This window comes from Semicossyphus pulcher, unplaced genomic scaffold (genome assembly GCF_022749685.1).
Source record: "Semicossyphus pulcher isolate SPU_LCO1_2020_fin unplaced genomic scaffold, fSemPul1.0.p SCAF_26, whole genome shotgun sequence".
Classification (NCBI taxonomy): Eukaryota; Metazoa; Chordata; class Actinopteri; order Labriformes; family Labridae; genus Semicossyphus; species Semicossyphus pulcher.
The window spans coordinates 9806737-9827972 of NW_027211700.1; positions in this window are offsets into that span (position 1 = coordinate 9806737).

Here is a 21236-nt window from a genome sequence, read left to right on the forward strand (position 1 = left end):
TGACAGACACTGTATTCATTTCACAGTTCAGACTCAAAATATCCCTTTTCCTCCTTAAGGGCACAGCCAAACACACAGAGACATCAGACACAGAGGCCATTAGACTGATGAGGCATTTACAGCAAAAACTATTAGAACCCCACAAAACCACTCTCTACTGTGTATAAGGTTATTGCACTCAAGGCCTGAGTGAAACACTTTAAAGTTAACTTTTTATTAGATGAACAGCAAGAACACAATCCTGACTTGATCTAATTTTCTGAATTACCTCTTGTCAGTGTCTACGTAGACTGACCAACATTGGGTCGATGTCAATGCTGTACAACTGACCTAACAGAGGATGATCCAACAACAAGCCCAACCCCAAATAAAAAGGGACTAGAAGGAGACTGTAAGACTACTTGTAAGAGTAATACACAGAAAAGTAGCAGTAGTAGAAAGTTGGTATCATCAGGCAGAAACAGCAGACTACACACCTTTCTCTTGTCCCTCCCTGTCCAAAGTAATAGCTATATGACAGGGATTAAGGTCTTCAGGCCCCAAACCTCAGATTTGTGTTCAGCTCTCAGAGGAGATGCCAGTGACAGATTCAGAGGGCTTACTGGTTTATGTGTTCAAACCCGAGGCAGGAGGCCAGAAGGATATCAGAGCAATACGACAAGATGAATAGCCGTGATCACAGCACAGCCAAGGATTATCTGTGAGACCACTGCAAAGTGCCCGATTAACTGCCCCACCGGCTTCTTCTTAGATGACCAGCTTCTTGTTTCTCAGCTGCTCTGTGCCTGGTTCTCATTTTAAACCTCCTTCAGATCAGATTCTGACTTCTTGCTCCCCCACTGATCCCATCCTGGCCTCTCCTGCTGTGACCGGCTGCCCCTTGTCCCTGACCAAGAGGCTGTTCTTGTAAGGATCTTGGTTGCATTGGTAATTATATTTTTACCAGTCACTTTGATAACCTCTAGCATCCAGCAGTATGTGTGCAGCTGTGTAGGTGTGTAACCTTTGCAGTACGTTCAGCCTCCTGCCTGCTGTCTGTCTAACCTCTTTGTGGGTCACATCTACTCCTGAACCTCTGACACTGACAACATGATGTCACACAACCTGTGGAGGTGTGTATCTCTCGTGCCAGCAATCATCAAAATATTGTAATAAAATAAACTATCTTAAGAAGCTGCATCAGCCTTTCAAACAGCAGACATGTTTGCTGTCATAGTAGGAGCAGCACAGGTGTTACTAATCACCTAATTAATAACTGTTCTATTGTGACTGAGCCAGACTCCAACAGCACCAGGCCGCTGAGACTGAAAGAGCTAATTAGCTTTATTAATTACACCTGTGTGTGTGTGTGCCACGTCATATCAAAACGGCTTCTTTAAGGAGATGAATTGTGACTCACTATATAACTGTATTTCCTATTATATTTTTGTCTATGTGTAAAATGTACAGAATTTCCCATTTATATTATTATAGACAGCAGGGATGAAACAAGGAACACAAGGTCATTACTTCTCTCCAATCACTCAGTCTTCTTATCTGTCTCATTAAACAAGTGTAATTAACAGAAACTTAAACAAAATGCTTATATAACAACAAATAAACAATACACAAAAACTGAAGTGAAATTATTGTCAACTCCACTCTGTGTGCATTCTGTATGCAGACATTAAAGTTGTGTTTCTCCCTTGACCTCCTGCATGCTGTCTCTCTCTAGTCATACCACACTCAAGCAAAGAGAATAAATATATAACTCGTATGTTGAACCGACAAGACACATACCTGAATGCAAACCGTATTGACAAATCAAATACACAGCACACAAATGTACAGCTTTGAATAAACGTAAATGTACTGATCGTTCAAGTGCAGCTAAAATCAACAGAAAAAAGAAAAAAAAATCCCGTCCGTGTTTTTCTTTCCAATTATTCCCAAAACAGTTAATATTCAATTGTTGCACTTAATTTTGGTTCAGTTCAATTGTGGAAAAGAGAAATTTTAAAAGTAAACCTATATAGTTCTTCCATATTTTACAGAAGTTACATGCAGTCCTCGAGTCACAACCACCCATGGAGGTAAAAACCCTCCTCCCTTTGACACAGCATCAGTTTGGTAACACACAATCTAGACAAGAGTCCTCTGAGTGTGGATGTGTAAAATTTAAATACACTGCATGGTACACTTACAAAAGTTGGACCAGAGCCATATAAAAGACAATAAAATATTAAAAGCCTCGTTACTGTTTAAGCACACAATAAAAGCTGAGGTGAACATTTTGTACAAAACAGCTGATGTATTAATAATTTACATCATGCACAAACCTCCATTAAAACTACATCCCCTGGTGATTTCTGCAAATAAACATCTGATCACTGCAAATAAATGGTAATGTGACAAATAGTGCTGTTATAAGCTAAAGATGAAGATACACAAAAATAATCAAAAGCCCACTTCCTGCTCTGTGTTCTCTACCAGCACACAGCTGTAATCACAAACATCTCTCTGTTGAGATTAACTTTCACTGCTGGGATCACAGAGAAGCAGACAGGAAACAGAGCAGGTGAGATCAGATGGCGATGGAGGACATGTTGGTCGTCTAAATCAGAAATCAGAAAGGCTGGCTGAGTACACTAATTCAGGGAACATATCACCACCAACTGATTAAATGTGTGAATGACTTTTGTTGGTATAATTATGTTAGTAGTTACATCAACAGAATATTGTGTGTAGTCTAAACTCTGGCGGTGCTGCTAAAGGCTAAATTCAGCATGCTAACATGACTTTCATTAGCTGGGGCTACTGGGACTGTCATTGGTTTAATGGGATTTAGTCATAAACATATGGCAGTGTTGGATGATGAAGCTTGATTAAAAGTCTGAGGCTGACCAAAGTACAAACCCTCATTGCAATACAGCCATTAATTGTTAAGTCACTACACTGAAAACCCTGATTGTAAACCTCATGCAGGCAGTAAAGATAGCAACAGCAAGCAACAACCCAATATTGTCATCCCTAGAGCCATGGTGCCGGCATGGCTGTAAATATCAAAAGAAAATAAATTTGGAAAAGCAGCAATAATATTTAGATTTATTTACATACTCTGATCTGACTTCTCAGTGTGTGTGCGCTATCCTTCCTCTGTCCTCTGTAGCTGTAATCATACTGACAGGCTCTTTAATTATATGGAAAACATCATCATTTACACCCACCCTTATAAGCGAACAGGCAGAACATTATATGCATGAACAGGTGTACATTGGTGTGATTAAATGTCTGCAGGATGACAGCCAAGAACATCTGTCAGACAGTCAAATGTGCATAATAGTTACGAGCTGCTGTGGACAGATCTGCATCTTTCTGTCTGTTTATGTTCTGTGCCAGAGCTTTAAAAGCTGCGACTGTCACCTGCAACATATGGTACAAACTAAATAGCAACATCCTTTACAATCAGGTATGCATTAATTTACAGAAAACTCCAACAGATGGATAACTTATGGTTAGATGCTGAGAGAACGAGGATCATTGTGTTATTGAAAGAGATCTGAGTGCTGCAGGGCACTGACAGGATGAGCTTGGTCATCAAGCTGTACATCTAACACACAACCCACGTACATGCTACACAACTACTACTTTCCTCTGCAGTGACATGTGAGGCTGCACATTAAAAGGTTTTAGATAAACAGTTGCACACCCATGCATGCCTGGAAACAGGCAACCCTCTGGTGAACACACACATTCTGATACCCTGGGAGTGATTCTGCAATGCCAATAAGCTTCCTCAGGAGCGTCTGTCACGGCTCAGAGGAGCCACATTGTAAAGGGCAGTTTGAATAGGAGGATTTCAACCACTGTGTTGTATCAGCACCCCGATGGCGTTCTGGGAGAGGAGACTGTTTGCTGTCTTTGCTGAGCACAGCTTGGATTTATTTAACACACATCACAACAGATAGAGAAAGTGAAGGACTGAAGCAAGAGACATGATATTTCCTGAAGTTTGTGTAGAGAGAGACTGAATCACAGCAGGTGTCATGTTTCATCTGGCACTCAAAATTTTTGTGTGGACAAAATCGATGTGACCCTTTGATAATGTAGTTTAAAAACACTGTGTAACACTTTAAGATTAAAATAGCAAGAACCTCTCCTGGGACCACATCCAGTTCAGAGAAACTGATGCTGGCTTCTTCTGATGAGATGTATTTTCGGTCGTCTGATCATAAGACGGAGAGGTTTATGTCAAACATGTCCTTGTCACTCAATACGTCAAGAGTCAGCTTGGGGGCACAGTCCCTGCCTCAACTGAAGAGAAACAAGAAGCAGCAGCTGATCAGCTTGTTTGTTACCTCTTTGTGAGTCAGCAAACTGACACACTGACTTCCTCTGTCCTGTCCTCCTCTTTCACATCCAGGCGTGTTTATTATTCAACCCAAAGGTTATTGTGTGACAAAGGTCTGTATGTGACAAACGAACTGGCCATATGGCTGTCACTCAAAGAGCTCTAGTAACATTGGCAAGAATACAATACAGACACAGCTTGTCATGTCCTTTAAACCTGACCCAAGCTGGTATATACTGTAGTGGTGGAAGGATGACTAGGAACAAAATAATTACTAAAGTATTATTATATATTATCAACATTAGGCAGCGTTAAAGAGTTAGAAGATACGGGAAACGTGTAAACAGATGCAGACATTGAAGGCAGAATTGTGGTCTTGTTCTGAGTTGTAACAATGACCTCTGACCTCTAACAGAAGTACATCCACATGTTGAGCCTCGTTATGATAGTTTCAATTCTTTAGTCCATGTAGAAAACCAAACAGAGATACCATGTTCACTAGTGAGAGAGAATAAATCATGACATTACAGCTCCGACTGGGTGACCTAGATGAAGGACTCTCTCCAACTCATTGCAGCTGAAAGTAAAACACTATTCATCACAAACACTCTCACCATGTGGCTGCTGCTGCAGGGGCTGGAAAAACACTGGCAGCCACACAAACAGCAACAAGTGCAGCACATTTCACTGTCAGATGAGTGTGATCCAATTACATTAACTCAGTTATGAATAATGTCCAATGTCTAAACATTTCACTGACATCACAGCAGCAAAAAATATTCACACGACAATGCTGACAGAGTCAAAGTGAAATTAGAAGGAAAGAATCAACAACCCTGTCACATCATGACCACATGGTGAAAGAACACTAAACACTGGACTTGGCTGTTGTTTACGGCAACAGCTGCTTGTGTGTTCCTGTGTGTGTGAGTGGAGATTGAGTAATGAAAGAGAGGGTCTGAACTGGAATGCCTCCATCTCTTGGGGTGAAAAACAAGTGACAAAAATACACAGAACACACGACACTTCTTTCAAAGTGAAGGTGAAGACAAACTCGAGAGACTGAATGACTTTGTGTAAAAGAGAGAAAGCGGAACGAGGAAGACAAAGAGAGAAAAGGGAGAACGCCATAACTTTACCTACTTGTGACTTTGCATATATGGAGTTTGACATAAAAGGACTGTTTTATAACTGAGGAATACCTAGAGAGGCAAAGATGGCACAGAGGAGAAGATGGAGTAAAAACTATAAACACACACTGGCAGTTCAGCATGCAAAGAAAACGTCTCTCCTTTGAAACCTGCCAAGAGCAGAGCAGCTCTCTCCCCTGAAAGCCTTTAATTCCTCCTCTTTACTTCTTGCATAGCAGGTGGTAGTCTGTGTGGAGTGTGTGATACCAGAGCAGGAGTGTGTTTATGTACTGTATCTTTTGTTTGTTCTAAATGTGGGACTATTTAGCGCTGTAGGGGGTCTTTGAGCTACTTGAGGCTCAGACTGTAAATCGGTGTTATTAACTGATGATTAAAGATTTGTTTGTCACAATCTTTGTTCATGCAGACCAAAGACTGTAAAAAGCAGAGGCAGAAGAGGCTTTAGCGAGGCCAGTCCAAATCCCAGCATGCAAACAAACACAGTGAGAAATGCTTTTTGTGTCCTGCAGAAGTGAGGTCAGAAATCATACACAAACATACATACAGACACACTGTCCTCATGAGAGGAGAAACAACACAATGTGATGAACAGTCAGTACTTCTCTCTCTGGTGGGACAGCACAGCACGGCATCTCTCCCTGCTGTTTGCCTCTAATCTGTTTTTATCTCTCAGCTGCGTTTCTTTGTCTTTCCACACTTTAAGTCCCTGTTTCTCTGACATGTCCTCCATCCATCCTTATACTCCAATTGTTGTGGCTACACATTCTATTCTCACATCATGGTAGTTCTTTCTTGCTAGAACTCCGTACATCTCAAATGCTGCTCCATACATCCTGGTTCCAATGCTACGGCTGGCTGATTCTTAAGTGAGTTACGACACAGACACTTAAGTCTGGGCTGAATCCACTTCACACTTAGTCAATAGCAGACAAAGCCTTAAAAGTCACAGCCTTTCCTCTTCTACTCCCCTCCACTTGTCCCTCTTTGTTGCCTGTCCCTGCACGCAGCTGTACAGTCAGTCAGGAGGTCAACAGCTTGTTGAACTAGAGTTTCTTTGAATGAGATTTGAAACATTTCAAATCGAAAATGACTTGACTGAAGATGTGAAGCTTTGTCCTGGTTTATAGGACAGAAGATGGAGGTCAGTCTGTGTGCGGTCGCTCTGTTTGGAGAGTCTGGTGGAGAAGAGACGGAGAGAGCTGAGGTCCAAACACTGACAGGACACAAGAGAGCAGCTGCAGCCCTCTGACAGAAGACAGGAAGAGGTTCAGGTAGAGGAGGAAATGGTAAGCTATAAGAGGAAAGGACCAAGGACTGGACACTGACAGGACACACAACCCCCCACTCACAGTGTCAAGCTCACATCATGTAGCCTTCATTTAAACTGAGGACTGCAGGGTGCTGGTTTCCATTTGAATAGGACTGCTCTGTTTTACTCAGGGAAACCTCATATGTGCAGACTTCTAATACAGACTCTGAAGGTTCCCAAGATAGAAATAAAAGCCAATCTAATTTCTATTATCAGGTTCAATGTTCATGTTCTCCATTATGAACAGTCATCATCTCACCATCTGCTGGGCTACAGTGCTGATCAGCTCAGCAGGTGTGTTGTGATCTAATAGGATCAGACAGGTGTGAGACATGCAGGATAATAACACCTCTGTGCTAACAGAGGAAGCTGGAGGGAAGTCAACAGCTCCATGATATGGTAAATACATTGCAATAAGAAGTCTTGGTGAAAATGACAAGACGAGAGGGATATATGAATGCATATGTGCAGCTAAATTATACCATTTACCCATTAATACAATTAAAGTCTGTAGGTTTCTTCTTCTTCTGTCACTTTGAACCTGAGTTATGAAAGCTTTACAGAGGGAGAGATCTCTTTCTCTCTTATGTCTCCTGCAACATTTGAGCAGAGCTCAGCTAGCTTTGAAGTCTAATGTATAAAGCTTATTTTAGCTGGGGAAATACATTAAAAAGAGGATATCTTACCAGATACAGAATGCACTGACACTCATACCTAATGATGAAATGCTATAAATACTGTATTTTGGTTTTTCCTCTTTAAAAATCAGGCACATGGGATCTGATTCTCTTTGTGGTGCAGTGGATAGAAAACCATTACTACAATAAACAGTCACTCCAAGCCTCTTCTGTCACTCCTGCACATTCTGTTGGACAAGTTTAACTGGAAATTAACCTGGAGGCATAACTGGATCAATCTGAATACATTAGATAAGTACCACCAGCTTCCCTGCAACAATGACTCAAATCAATGCCGTAGAGTGCTCCAAGTCAATGTTCTGAACATAATTTACATCAATAAAAGGCTCATAAGAACAGAACTTCAGGACATGTATTTCTAAAATGAGTAATTTTAGCAAGAAAAGTTCACAACAAAGAGAATGTAATGTCCTGTGGTGGATTTCCTTTGAAGCTGCAGAATAAATCTTGAGACAGAAAAAAACTTCAACAAAGGTGTTGCTGTTCTCTCTGTCCTCATCAAACACACAGAGAATCACTTTAATCCATCAACAAGGAAAGTAACCACAGTCACACTCCACACTACATGTACATAAACAGTTTATATGTAGATTTGTATGCAAGAACGTCTTGCTGAGGATCGTGAAACAATAATAGTCTGTTGAAGGTCAAGCAGCTTGTTTCACATTATTATGTTATAGGATAAATATAAAGCCTTGGTCTTTAAGAACTGATGACACTCAATCCATCACCATGGATACAGGCAGATTATTGTATCACAGAGGTATCATAGATTATTGTTCATATTGTTAAAATTCAGAGTGAAAGTAACAAGTAGCTTCTATTGTCGATTAATCAGACAGTTATCTTCTCTATTGCCCAAAGCTCAAGGAAAGAATATTATATTTTTAGATTTGGAGTTGTTGAAAGTGTTATTAATACTGAAGACTGATATGCAAACTCTTATTAGACGTGGAAATTAAAAATCGGTGTGAGGAAATGATGACTGACTTCCATCTTGATAAAAATATTCCATTTAATTTCAGGTTGCAACGATGTGCTGATTTGTCACATTTGACTGATTCTCTCTTTTATATCATTCACTGAATATTAACTGACAAGCTGATGTCGATTATCATCAACTGTGCTGTCTGATAGGTCATAAGAATCACTGCTGATGGCTGATGCTCATCATCATTTGTCAGATAAATAACCTTCATTTAATTGAATCAGAAACTCAGCATCAGTATTAATTAACCTCATAAAAAAGTGTTGGAGGTTAGAGATCTATTTACTGAAGCTGGAGCTTTTAACAGTCCACATTATGACAACAACAGACGATAAAGAGTGTCAACAATCTGAACAAGTACTGAGTGATTCAGATTCCGCAAACCTTTCTAAAAGAGTCAACAGGCTGAGTTATGAAGCTCTTCTCCTCTTGAATCTGTGAACTTGAAAAAGTTCCATTTGAAAGCTTCAGTGAATCTGAGAGGACTTATTATGGACTGATGGGAACGTAAAGGCACTTCACTGTCATTTCTACCAGCAGCCAGCAGACAAACACTCAGTTGCAATTATGACCTTGTTTGATAGAAGTGGACCCGATGCAAATATGAAATCATAGATATTTATAATAAACGCAAAGAAGCTCACAGCATTGCAAATGTGAATTCAGTCAGCTAACTCAAATGGGATAGATTTTTATGTAAATGTGAATTCCCAAATACGGCCAAGTCTTGTCTCAGAATTCAAGTCATCCTTCACTTTGACCTGCATGTGCTAGTGCAACACTCAAACTGTGGAAACTCAGCTGAAGTCTTTTAGGAACCAGTTCCCTGGAATATATTAACACATTGTCATCTATCCTCCTTTAGACAACGTAAGGATGTGACAATGGTTTTCAAGAGACTGAAAAACCTTCAGGTGATGGATAAAATTAAATATCATCATGGCCACTGATCTATTTCTCAGAGCAATGTACAGTAATAAGGAGAAGATAAGGATATAATTTTGCACCACAAAAGTCCACAATGACACTGACACAGTCTGGAAAATGGAGAATCCCAATAATGTGACCTGAACCTGATAAATGAGCAATTTTGTATAATTTTATAGCTCAGTGCACAGAGAGAATGGCAGACAAAGTATTCATTTCACAGTTCATACTCCAAATTTCCTCATATTCACATCCAGGCACTGGTTCATCTGACGCAGACAAAGCTGTTAGACTGGTAGAGGTAAATTGATCTGCTCATCAAATCGCTTCAGAGTCTAGTGTGTATTCAGTTAATCACAGCAGTGCAGTCAATACATATGAAATGGTGATAACAGTTTATTTAATTCAAAGGAACAAAAAACAACAAAAAATGTGAAACTGTCCTGCTTGTATAATTATTTATACATGATTCATTGCAGAGCTGATCAATAGTTGCACCAATGACTCCAACAAGCCAATAGTCCAACCATTCCCCTCGTTCAGTGTGTGTCTTGTAGATTAAACAATGACATCCATTCTGCTGTCAGAGCTGTTCAACGCTGAGGATGATTGAGGACCTAAAAGAGTTGATGACATTAACCCAGAACCTGCACTTTCAACAGTCCCCACCCACCCAGCCAGCCTCACAGAGGAGTGCTGATGTTCAGTCAGTGCAGCATGTAGAAACCTGCCTTCCACTTTGCATTTAGAGAGCACTGTGGCTGACTTTCTTTAGTGGATGAAAGGAGGGAAAAAGCCACAAAGTGATTTCACCTCCTGACCTCTGTCACTCAGTGTCCCATATAGAACTTATGTCGACCCAGAGGGTTTCACATGGAGGATCGAGCAGCTGTGAACAACTGAACTCATGTCAAGCATGTCAACAGCCGTGGCACAAAGAAATCAGTTTTCACCTCAGATGCACTTTAAGATAATCACACATAAGTAACGAGTTAGAGGGCTTTAGATGTGTCAGAATGAAAGCAAGCGTTGGTGGGAGTCAAGATAAAGGTTCATGGAAGACCAGCACGCTGGGGAAAGCTGTACTCGGTAAAGCAGCTGGACTTTTGCAGAAACTATGTTTCATTTGAATTCAGCACGATTCTGACCTTCCATTAACAAGCACAAAAAGGAGCTGCTAAAGCCTCACAGAGAAACCAGAGTCTGGACTTTAATATAGATTCAGCTGAAGCATGAAATTGCAAGACGAGGTTAAAGTAGATAATGACGGCCTTTTGATTGACTTAAAATTGCTAAGCCTTTGTAGTTAGCTGACATTGCCTGTGTGGGTATGTTAACACAAGGCTTTAGAGAGGCCATCGTGAACAGGTTTTGGAGGTGTTATTGTAGTATATGGTAACTGAAGTGATCCCCTGACTTTTGAGCGAGCCCCACCAACCCATTCCAATTCTAACAGCCTCAGACTCACATCATCTTTAAAGCTATGTTTTAGATGTTAGCATGCTTACACTTCAAGACTGTGAACATGGGAAACATGTACATGCAGTATAAAGACCACTAAGTTATACACCTAGCAAAAGCTGTATGCAGTCTAATAAAACAACATCCAATACCTGTATGAAGATTTTAATGTTACATTTTGACAACACTGAATCACACCTAACCTACTTCTGTTGTGCCCAGTCAAAGGTCTTTGCACTGCCATTCACCAGCTCCAAACTAACACAAATTCATAAACTAATGGCAGAGGCTACCTAGGTTCTTTCTTCCAAAGCACAATCACACACACACACACACACACACACACAGCCAGTGGTACCAAATTGGGGTTCATTATCTTGCCCAAGGACACTGACAATCACATTTGAGGACCCGGGCATCAAACCAACAGTGTTCTGATCTGTAGTTAGCGGCAGTTTAGCACAGCCTGAAGGGAATCTTTGGAAGGAATCTTTAACGGCAAATACACCTGCACGTCATCAGCAAAGCAATGAAAGGGGATGCCATGCTTCCTAAATATCGACCCCAGTGGTAACATATAAAGAGAGAACAATAAAGGGCCCAAAACTGACCCCTGTGGGACCCCGCAAGTCAGAGGCGCCACAGAGGAGGAAAACTGCCCCATGAGGACAGAAAAAGATCTGTCCGAGAGGTACGATTTAAACCAATTAAAGCAGAAACTCAGCATTCCTTTTAAGCCTACACAATGCTCTAGGCGTGGCAGGAGGATTAAATTTTTTCTTTTTCAGAAGAGGCTGCACCGTGGCATGTTTGAAGGAGAATGGAACACATCCCGAGCTGAGACACAAATTTATACGTTTCAAAATAAAAGACTCAACTGAACTGAAAACGTCTTTAAACAACCGAGATGGAATGCTATCAGTTGGGCAGTTAGCAGAACGTAAGTGTTTAACTATTGAAGCAGGACCATCATTCTGGCTCCATTCAGAGAACAACTATGTGACTAGATAATTACTCGATATCTCAAAAGCATTTGAAAGACGATCCTGCAGTCTATCCAGTCAGTCCTGCAGAATCACTGATATTGTGATTTCACTGAAAGGAAAATATCAACCATATTGCTTTTTGTGTCATTTTAATAATGATTATGTTTTCTTGCAACTATACAGACAGACAAGTGTTCATAAAGTCACACAATCATTTTCATATCCAGGAGCCATGTTGTGTAAGAAGCAAGTATCCTTCTGAGCTTTCTTTATGCTTATTTTGACTGTTACTGGTACATTTCAAATATTTAGTGCCACTGTCTAAGGAGAGAGCAATCTGTCAACCATCACACACAAAAACCTGTGCAATTAATAATTAAATTTGTGACGTAACTCATCTTGGAGAGGGATCTGATAGAGTATGCACATACTGTAACATGTACTAACATATTCATGGACAGTCACATTAAGTGAAGTGCATACCCACTCATAATGTATAATATTCTCTCCTGTAGGATAGACTAAGTGGCTCAACAAATCGTGTTAACAACAGAGAAACACAACATCCTCCAATGCAATGAGATGAGCAATTGCTGACACATCCTTGAAACCAGAGACAGAAGGAGAAAGGACACCGAGAATTGATATTCATGTGTGGCCCCTTTAGTGAACCAATGTAAAAAATGCTGTCTGACTGAAATAAAGATGTCAGTCTGCCAAGGTTAAAGCCAAATGTAAGATGACAGCTACAGCAGAAGAGGAATGGGTAAGAAGGCTGAGGAGGTCGTCCTGCAGAGAGAGACAATAACCTGATGCATTGTTCCTGTCTCCGTCTCTCCATCTTCTTTTCATACATTGACAACAATGTCACAGTGCTTCTCTTCCCTGCACTGATTGATGGGCAATTTACACTCAGTTCATACACAGAGGAAAGGATGCCAATGTTTGGTCACATATTAACCTTCATTTTAGGATGAAAACATTAAATCTATGATGTTATGAGTCAGTGTTTCTGCAGGCTTTGGCTGTATGTGGGACAACTCAGTGTGGACAGCAAAATAAGTAGAAGTCATTCCAAGAACACAATCTCATCGACTACTAAGCTTTTTAATAATCTCACAGACAAACAGTCATCTCTATATAAGTGCAACTAACAATACAGTTGAATAAGTTGTGTTTAAGCTCTCAATCAATTATCATGTCTCATGTTGCTGGCTGTAAACAACGATGAGCGCACAGCTATGAAAGTTTTGGCTGATGATTTCCCACACAGTAGTTTCTTATTATGTTGTGTGACATAATATGACCAGTATACAAGGCTTCAGTTTTTAAGGGGTTGCACTAATGATGCCATATAAGGTTAAGTAGAATATGCCTCCAGCTGTTAAATGTTGGGTTTTATTTTAATGCACTGAAATTGATTCATTATCAATATTGGCCGAAACACAAGTTAAGGCGTCAAAATCAGTATTAGGAGGGAACATAATGGTATCTGTATATCTCTACATATGATCATTATAAGACATATAACAGTAGCTATATTGGAAGGCTAGATAGATAAATGTTCTAAAGACCAGACAAATAAGAATACATTTGCTAGCTGTCTGGTGTCTAAGCATTTACATGTTCACAAAGCTCTTTGCAAATCAGTCTGCATTCCATTAATGTAGAATAAATGGGAATCAAGGAATCAGGCCTTGCTTCAGAGCCTCTGCTCTACCAACCTTCTGTTATTAGCACTTAGCTGTGATGAATAATGATGTTAACAACAGAAGAGAGACATCCTGAATTTATCTGAGTATTCTTTGTTGGAAATTTAAACCCAAACGACAGAAACCCATTCTTCTTCTTGTCCCACCCACATGTTCTCTCTAATAACTCCTTCTCTCCTCCTTTACTCACTCTTGTTCTCAGGCTGTTTGCCTTTTTTCTTCTATTTTCTCATTTTCTTTAATCACTCTTTATCTTCCTTTCTCAACCCATCGTCTCTGTCTACCTCCCTCCTGGCTTTCTTTTATCGAGTCTAAACCGTATTTATTTAGGGAGACCATTTTCTCTTTAGATGCCAAGCTTTTGTCAAATACAAGCACTAAATCAAGTTCCACGACTATCATGTTTTTTTTCTCCTTGTCCTCCATTCAGTCAGGTCTTTTCTTCCTCTCAACTCATTGTTTTCTGCTCTGAGCAATAAGAAGAAAATAGATTCAGCTCTTTTTGAAAGACTGAAGCAATCTATGAGCAACACTGTCCTCAATCTGATGGGAGCTAAATAACTCATTATGCATGCTGCATTGTGTTGTAGGTGTGTTTGTTCTTTTAAAGAAAAGGATGAAAAGTGATGATTCCTGATAAGATGAGAAAATGCTTTCATTCATATTTTATCCAATTTGTACAACTGTTTCAATGGTTCATGACTGCAATCTGTTTTTGTCAGAAAGAGGTGAGGCAGTTTAAATCTCTGATAGATTGTATTTCTTGTTCCTGGAACATGAGGTCTCTCTCCCTGTGGGAGACCTCCAGGCAGCTCTGTCACCCACATAACTTAGACGACAGCAGTGACAAACAGCAGGACCCCACACACCTCTTTCTTTCTTACACGTTCCCTCCTGAGAGATGTCGTCCACACCTCACTCCCTCTGTGCTCGTCTTCTCTCTCTGTGAGCAACACTCACCTTTCTACCAGCACCTAATCTCATGTTCTCTTTGTTCCTGTCACTTCTTTACCCTCTTTTACCAACAGCTTTTTGCCCATTTGTCCTCAGTTGTTTCAGAAGCTTCAACCTCTCATGTTGAAGGGTAATTTTTCAGAGAGCAGTGTGACACACCACACACATAATGAACATTATTTATTTTCACCTCTTTTGCATCGTCCACATCTCACTTTCCCAAAGGCTGACCCCTCGAGGACTCACACTTCAGGTGTGGAAGATTCTTCCTCCTGTGCTTTTGCCTCTTTGCTCACCTTCCTGCTATTTCTTCTCGTCTCTTATCAAAATGATGTTTTGTCATTTCAATTCTCATTATTCAAATATCTTCATAAATATTTATGGGATGTTCTGGGATAGGAAGGCAGGAGGGTAGTGAGAGGGAGGTCAGTTTGTACTCCCACATCCCTGGTCATGGAAATTATTCAAAGTATCATTTGAATAACCTTTTAGCAGCAAATGAGGGAGGGCAATGGAGACAGAGAGAGGCAGAAAGAAGCAGAGAGTTTTAATTGGTCTCCCACATTTAACAACCATGTTGTCTTTCAAAATCAGTTAAAACTCTCAGTCCAATCTGCATGTGTGCATATTAATGCTGAACACTTACAGGATGCAGGTACTTTAGCAGATGACTCCATGAATTTACATTCAATGCTACAAAGCTCAACTGTTATCATTACAACATGCAAAGTAAAAAATGTCTTAATAGTAGTAAAACATGTTCCCGCTGTGCTGTCATCGTGTTGTTCACTGTGATTGGCCAGTCTGCTCTGTCTCTGCAGGTGCTCGTTACTGCTCGTTAGGTTAACCGCCGACACCTGAGGGCCCAGGGTGTGTCCAGCTAAGAGTCCAGGCTGCAGCTCTGTCTCTCTCTCTCTGGCTGACACTCAGAGCTGCTGTATGCAGCTTCCTGTCTCCACTTGGTTCGGTTATGTCGGTTCAGTTGTTTACTTTGCTCTTATGCACCACACAACACCCACACACATCTGTCACTCATTCAAGCACATCCGACACCAGTGACTCTCCAGATTTTCAGACCTCATGTCTTAAAATCTTTGTTAATATTTCAATATGGTCTAATTTAGTTGATTAGATTCAATAATATATAATTAATTAACTGCTTCACATGATGGGTGACACAGATTTGTGTTCCAGGCCATTCATTACTAATCTTATACGAAATGGCACTGGCTCCCAGGTATACAAATGTAACTTTTCTGTTGTAACAAAATGTAAATGCAAAGATTATTTTCCCTACCATTGACAGTTTTGTGTTTTTCGAGCCAAACTGTTCTAACAGAGCAGACGTGTTTAATATTTCTAACCTCCGACCATAATACGACTAAATGTCAGACTACATAGTGTTATATCTCCTGTCTCAGTTACAGTATTGAATGTTACACCCACATCCTGTGGCTTTTAAATCATCTATCTGACTGCTTTGGCATCGCTTCTGAGAAGATCAATATTCCTCTAATAGCCCATTGCTTTGCGTGTGTTCTACTTCTGGGCACAATGCCAGCTCGATGTAGGAACAGTGTAGCAGACTGGATAACAGTGATCACAGCACGGCTAACTTTCTGTTCAAAAAGTCCAAATACTTTAATCACAAAGCACCCTAGTGCTCAATACTCTTAAAAGCTTATAAAACAGATGTATTTGTATTCACATTAAGGCGAGTACTTTGTAAAAGTTAAGAAGAAGTTATGGTCATGATGAAGGCTTGAGAAAGATTAGCTTTGAAAGGAACCACATGTTGACTTTCTGTCGATCCCTCAGTTACCCTCTGTGTACCAACAAAGCTGTTAGGTTAAGGCACAAAAACGAACCAGTTAAATTTAGGAATATATGAAAGCTAGACCAAGCAAAAAAAAAAAACATTTCATGTTTGTTTCTTGTTTTTTCTTCCTGTCCGGACTTCACAAAAAACATAAATACATTTAAAAAAATCTATAAAAGACAGATTTAGGCTGACAGTCTGAACACATTTGGATTTAGTTGTCGTCAAGTCCCCTTTTTGGCTGGATGTGATTTGTGCTTTCAACCTGCACAGAAGGACATCTGCTGCAGATAAATAACATCTGCTGAAGTTGACTTCAGTTGGGCTTTTAGCAAGTCTGACTAATGCCATCTGCACACAGTCGAGAGCTGTAGCTTGTGTGAAGTCAGCCACCCTGCAGTTAACTACACTTGAATGAGTACATTTGACTTTAGATTAATTTAAGTGAATAGAACATGGATGCAATGTCTAATATCAAAATGTGTCTCATTCTAAATGAGTGAAGAAACTCCTTCAGTCTTTGCCAGGCTAGAGTGTTGTTTTACATTTCTGACACTCACCATCCCATAATTCCTTCAAAATATTTCCAAACCTGGAGCACCGGTGTAGCACAGTGGTTAAATCGCATGCAGAGGCCCAGTCCTCGATGCAGCAGCCCAGGGCTAAAATTTGTCCCTTTGCTGCTTGTCATCCCTCCTCTCTCTTCACATATTTCCGACTCTATCCACTGTCCTATGCAACACAGACAACAGCCATTGTGCTGCTTGTGGAAATACACATATACAAGTAAACAGCATTATGATGCTGAGTTAATGTGACAATATTTTCACATTGACACACACACACACACACACACACACACACACACACACACACACACACACAGACAATAAGCAAGTATTGTATACCCACAAGCAGAACTTTTATAAGCAGCAGATTCTCACAAAAAAGATTCTGACTAAAAAGAATAACCTCTCCAGAGATAAACTTCAGCTCACCCTGAACACCTCCCTGTTTCTGCTGTGTGAACATCAATGACTTCACGGTTTACGAAACAAAACTGTATTTGAACCAGCAGTTTTTGTCTCCAGTAAATCAAAGTGAAAAGTCCAACCCTGTCTTCATCTCCCCTCTGTTCAGAAGCAGCCTCACACTTTATTCTCTTATCCCTTCATTCAACATAGTTGGCTTATGAGATACTTTGGCTCCTTCTGTGTTAGTAAGTCATATCTCCATTGTATTCCTCAAGAAACATCAACAGCTCCTTGGCAATCCTCTGCTGCACAGGATCAGACATGGAGAAAAACCTTCCTTCTTCCCTACCATTATAGTGAGATCAATTTAAGATAAGAAAGCTCTTTACCCAGAGACTACATACCTCAAGTCTAAATACCTGCAGCATTTTAACACAAGAGTGCCACACAATATCCAATCCATTATACAATATAACTAATTGTGAAAGGCAGTGGAGCAAACTACTACAGAGTGTAGAGAGTCCTTAAAGACCCCAATGTTCTTCTGAAAACCACAAAAATACTTCTTTCTCTTCATGAATATATCCAACAGTGTGAGACAAAGACGGGTTGATCTGGTTATCTACCTCTCTCTGAACTGTGCTGTTTAGTTCAAGGGTTCAAATCTGCGCTTCACTGTTAAAGAGCTTAAAACTGTACTTTAGAATTGACTTGTTAGATGTGGATAATGTTCTCTTCTCAGAGACAGATAACTCATCTGGATTCATAGATTCAAAGCATTAAAAATAGCCTGTTCAGATCCACAAACATCAGTGATAAAAGCTGCTGCAGGAAATGTTTCATTAGAGAAAATGTACCTCTTAACTAGGGGTAGTAGACTGAGCAAAAAGGGACAAGCAGCAGATTCCCTGTCACATGTAATTAGGAACAAGACAATGCTGCGCTGCTTTGAAACCCATTGGGGTTGCTAAAGCACTCGCATGTAAAACAAGCTTTCAAAATCCTTCATTTACTTTCCCTGCCTGAGGTTGTTCACTTACTTCATCTTCATCCTAATGCTTCTCCTGTGGAGTCCTTATTTTTCAACTGGCTGCTGATCTCCAGCAGAGCTGCCACCCATGGTGAGCAGAAAAAGCAAATCTATCCGGAGCTGTCATGTCAGAAGGGAACAGACGCAATACTGACTGTGTCCTGTGTAAATGTGTGTAAAAAAATGTGTGAAGAAAAACATCTTCCAGGTTAACTGAACCCAGCATTGTGCAGATTCCACATGTGAACGTGGGTTCTGTCTCTCTGATTCCTCTCATGCTGCTCCGAGTCTTTCATTATTCTCCGTGGGTCAGTCTGACTTGCTGCTGTCCTTTCAAAGACAACCAACATTTAGAATAAACAGATGTATTCTTACCAGAGATAAAAAATAAACAGCCATCACTCATCATCCAAAAGATATAGTAATACTATTCAATATTCTACAGCACATATATAACAGCAAGTGTATGTATCCTTCTTTGCATTTACTGTTGTTTTGCCTCCTTCCTGCTGTGACTCTCTTCACCTCTTTGTGCATCAAACCCACTCCTGAAGCCTCTCCTGACACTGTGTCCACCAGACCACAACACAGAGAGCATGACCCTTATCATAACAAGAGCAGACCCTGTCCACATCTGTAGCAAAGCATATGCTTTAGTGTTTCTGTTCTCTGTATGAAAGGTTCATTCAGGGCAGTAACACTGAAACAAAAAGCAAACACATTAACAATCAGCAGCACTTCCATTTAGAAGGAGAGACATGACAGCAACATGGAAACACAGACAGACAGAATCTGCTGTTGGAAAATGGTGCTCAGCTCTTACAGCAGCCTTGTTTATGTTTTAGAGACATAATGATGTACTGAGTAGGTTTACCAAAAATAAGAGCCAATTTATAGTGATCCAGTGATTCAGCTAGTTTTCCAGGTAATTTCACTTTCTGCTGAGCTCAGATGATAACAGGCAAAATCTCATCCTTATAGCAGTCAGCAGCCATCGACAGCATGTCTATACTTCAGTTATTCCACCGTACTAAGTCAAAGAAGACATTTTCGAGAAGTAGGGGACCCTCAGACTCAAATCTTCTATGTCCTTGGTTTTTGAAATAGTTGCAGACCCTTCATCAAAATTTGCAATCACTTTTATGGACATGAAATGCTCTGTGGCATGGAAATGTGTCCATATAGTATATGACAAATATTTGTCATTAAGAGCAGCATTTGGCAGGAGGGCCATTCCCCTTGCAGTGGAGGACTTTACTTGCTCCATCACAAAACATAATCAAGCAGATACATAGAACCCTTCAGAGGTGATAGCAAAGAGAAAGTTGTTAACTCTGGTGGACTGTGACAGAGAGATGTTGTAACTCAGTTCTTTTTCTTCTATTTAATCCTGCCAGAGAAAACATCTTGTCTTCCAAAGAAGCAAGAAGAGGTTACAACCATTACTGTCCACAACTTAAGTCTCTGTCTTTGTGTTCCCTTTAACTCTCTCCATTTGTCTTTAAAGTGCATAGAAGAGAAGATAAAGAAGGAAGAAAGTTCACAGATAAGTCAGTCAACTCAAGAGTCTATTGACAAAAACATACACAGACAAGACACACATACAGTGTGTCCACTGAAGTTCAAGATGCCAAGAGCAAATGAGTTCTGTATTCTGGACTTCAAAAGGTTGAAAGTATTTCCATGCTTGAAATCACCATGGAGATAGTGTTTGGAGTCTTTAATTGTAAAGCGGAGACCACAGAGTGGGAAAAGCAGGCTAATGGAAAACTAACACTTTTTGGGTTCAGAGCCTTATTAATAGCCTTTGGTCTGATCGAGAGACCAAAAAATCCTGGACATTCGTTTCACAGTACTGAAATTGTGAAAGTACTTTTTGTCAGATATCAATGTGTTTGTGCTGCTTCAATATCTCTCCAGAAGCAGCACCGACAGGAGACTGTCTTCAATAAATGACAATGATCCTGCCAAAGACTAAAGTCCTGACATTCACCACTGATGCAGCATGCAGCTTTATCCTGCAATCACTGATTTATGGACTGGACACTCACAACTGTACACTTGATGGAGACACACATGAGAAACAGAGCAGTGCCAGCATGCTGCCATGCAAGAAATCACTGATTGATGCACATAGAACTATTACTAAGATCCAAAGAGTCTCTTCATCTGCTCACTGTCTTCTCTCTTTTAAGTACGATCCTCTTTATGTGCATCATTAAATCTCCAGTCTTTTGTGTGACATGCTATATCACATGCATAATCAGGACAACAAACAGCCTCAGTTCAGAAAAGACTCATGAATATCTGAATTACAGTTGAGGTGAGCAGATTGTTGTAAACAGTGACTCACAACAAGCTTTAAATCTTCTGAATCAGCTGGAAAGACGTGAGCAGTAAATCCACGAGGATGATGATAAATTAACTGAGCAGATAAACATCACTGAAGAGAATGGGGGCATTATTTCATGCTACAAAGCATAAATATGATTAATATAAGTGATGCAGACACCGACATAAACTCTCACCCAGTACTCTCTGTACTGTAAGAACACTGTTGAGTCTCCCTTACAGCCCAAAACATCTTTGCTTCTCTCTCCTCAGTAAGTGACAGTAGAGCTGATGAGATCAGAGGCAGGCTGAAGGGCATGTCTGTGTCACTGCTCTTAATCTGAAGTGCACAATAGCTTCCTGCAGCCCAGTGGAGTGGATCATTCACTGAGCAGCTACAAGCTCCAGAAAAGCCTGACACGTCTTATGTTAACACAAACACACGGTGGGTTCTAAAGAACCTGAGCTGTGTGAGAGATGATGTGCATCATTGCCAGACAGGTAAAGACAAGCAGGTGGAGGAGGAGAGGATGGAGAATGATGAGAGAAGGGATGCTGTTACTGTA